Raw genomic sequence first — 2,500 nt, forward strand, 5'->3', positions numbered from 1 at the left:
CGCGAGGAGGGAAAGAGGGGCGCGCGCCCCGCTCTCCTTCTCTTCCGCGTGAGAGTTCCCGCGGCCGGGAGGGCTCCCGGGGGGGGCGGCGGCGGCCTCGTCGGTGGCCGCCGCCGCCCGCGGACCCCCGCGGTGTTTCCTCTGTACGTCGGCTTCTCGCTAGGACGGTTCCAGCGTGCCGCCTTCCGCGTGGGGTACGGGGCGGAAGATCCGCCGCCCGCCTGCTGTTTCCGACGCCGAGCCGCTCCCCCGGTCGCGGTCGGGACGCGACCCGCGGCGCAGTCTCTCGGGGCGCCCGTGTGTGGGTGTGTGTGGCGCGCGCGGCGGTGTTGTGTCGTCGTGGTCGCCGTCGGGGCGCGGCCCGCGCGGGGAAGCCCTCCGGGGTGTCCCCCGCGAGGTGGTCGGGTCCCGTCGGCGGCGCCGGCGGCCTCGCCGCCGCCGCCGCCTCCTGACGGCCCGCCCTGGACGGCGTTCCGCCGTCGCGGGTGGGTAGCGCTGCGGTCCTCGCGTCCGGCCGGGGCCGGGGTCGGCGTCGGTTCCCGGCGTTGGGCGGTGGGGGCTCCGCCTCCCCGCGGCAGAGTGCGCTCGTCCCGTCCCCCCCCTCTCCAGGTACCTAGCGCGTCCCGGCGCGGAGGTTTAAAGACCCTCAGGGGCGTCGCCCGTCCCCCTTGGTGTGTCGGGGGAGACGGGCCCGTGGGGAGCCGTGGGAGGGCCCGGCCCGACCTCTGCTCCCCCAGACTCCGCCGCCCACCCCCGGTCGGGGTGCGTGCCGCGTCCCGCCGCTGGCGGCCGCCGGGAGGGGGTGCCCGGCGGTCCCTTCGCGGCGGGCGTGTGTGCCGCTCCGCGCCGGTGGGGGGGGTGGTGGGAACCCACGGGCGCCTGGGGGGCCCGTTCCGTGCGCCCGGCCGTGCCCCGGTGCGGTCCTGCGGCGCCGGGCGAGCCCCGTCGTGGAAAAACCTCTCGACCACCACTGGGTTTCTGTTCTGGTACCCTCGTGTGCTTGGCCGGCCGGGAGGCAAGCTCTCTCTCCCTCTCTCCCTGTCTTCGCGCTCCGTGCGCCTTGGCGGCGGGGTTGGGGGGACTGTGGGGTGGTGGGGGGAGAGCCCGTGCCGCGCCAGGACCGGCGGGAGAGGGCCCTCGTGGCCCTCCTTCCGAAACCTCATACGACTCTTAGCGGTGGATCACTCGGCTCGTGCGTCGATGAAGAACGCAGCTAGCTGCGAGAATTAATGTGAATTGCAGGACACATTGATCATCGACACTTCGAACGCACTTGCGGCCCCGGGTTCCTCCCGGGGCTACGCCTGTCTGAGCGTCGCTTGACGATCAATCGCCCCCCCCGGGGGTTTGGCTCTTCAGCCTTGCCCCCCCCCGCGGGATGGCGCGGCTGGGGGTTTTCTCGCAGGGCCCGCCTCGGGACCTACGTCCCCCTAAGTGCAGACCCTGGCGGTCGGTTGGCGGTGTGCCGCTTCCCCCCCGCCCCTCGGTGGTTGGGGGGGGGGTCGTATGGCCTGTGGCCGCCGTTGCCGCCCGCCGGCCCGCCCGCCGCCACCTGCGAGTGGAGGCCAGAGAGGAGGAGAAGGGTGCGCGGTTGCTTCCGGTCGGTCCTCGTTCTGCCCGGTTGACGGGTCGCCGTCGGCGCGCGGTCGGTGCCGCCCGCGGCGAGGGTGTCGGGTGTGTCGTGAGGTAGAGCAGCGCTGGTGCGCGCCGGTCCGCGTCCGGGTCGCCGTCCGCCCCCGACGGCGGCCCGCCCGTGGCGCCGGGCCGGTCGCCCCCGCTGCTTTTCCCCGCGTCGCGCCCCCGCCCTCCGCGGAGGCCTCCCGCCGCCGCCGCGCGGCCCGGGCTGGCTCGGACGTTCCCCGGTCGCTGGCCGCGTGCCCGCGCCCGCCCCGCCGGGGTGGGGCTCGCGCCGCGGGGGAAGGCGCGCGTGTGGCCGCGCCCCGGGGGATGCGTGCCCCGGCGGCGAGCCGCGGGACGCCGCGGTGTCGTCCGCCGTCGCGCGTTTTCCCTCCCGGGTTGTGGACGCGCCGCGCCGCTCCCCCCGCCGTGTCCCTCCCGCGCCGGCTCCTTCGCACGGAGCGGGCCAGCGGCGGCGGGGGAAGGAGGTCGGAGCGAGCTCGCGAGGCTGTCTCCCGGTCTCGGCGCGCGTGCGGGTGGAGGCCCGCGCGGGCGGCGTCGCGTGTGTGTCGGTGTGCGCTTGGCCCTCTTTCGGCGGGGGTTGGGTCGGGGGCGACCGCCGGGTCCCGCCGCGCCCCGCTTCCCCGCCGTGTGGGCCTCCCGTCCGTCGCCGGCTCCCGCGTCGCCGTCCGCCCCTCCGCCGCGCCGCGCCGGGCCGCGCCGGCCGCCCTCGCCCTCGTTTCTTTTCTCCTCTTCCGCACCCGGTGGGGCGCCTCCTCCCGGAGGCCGGCGGCCCGTGCTCTTCGTGCGCCCGTCCCCTTCTCCTTCCCACCCACCACCGCCTCGGCGCGGGTGGGAAGCGGGTGGGCGGGCGTCGTGGGCC

The 2,500-nt window shown here is 77.1% G+C and overlaps 1 non-coding gene across 1 annotated transcript; it reads left to right on the top strand.

Moving 5' to 3' along the window:
* The first annotated feature begins 1,165 nt into the window (after positions 1 to 1,165).
* Positions 1,166 to 1,318, top strand: LOC139704160 (5.8S ribosomal RNA). Its single transcript, XR_011706205.1, has one exon. It is a non-coding gene; the product is annotated as a 5.8S ribosomal RNA (ribosomal RNA).
* The last annotated feature ends 1,182 nt before the right edge of the window (positions 1,319 to 2,500 follow it).

This window comes from Marmota flaviventris, unplaced genomic scaffold (assembly GCF_047511675.1).
Source record: "Marmota flaviventris isolate mMarFla1 unplaced genomic scaffold, mMarFla1.hap1 Scaffold_404, whole genome shotgun sequence".
Lineage (NCBI taxonomy): Eukaryota > Metazoa > Chordata > Mammalia > Rodentia > Sciuridae > Marmota > Marmota flaviventris.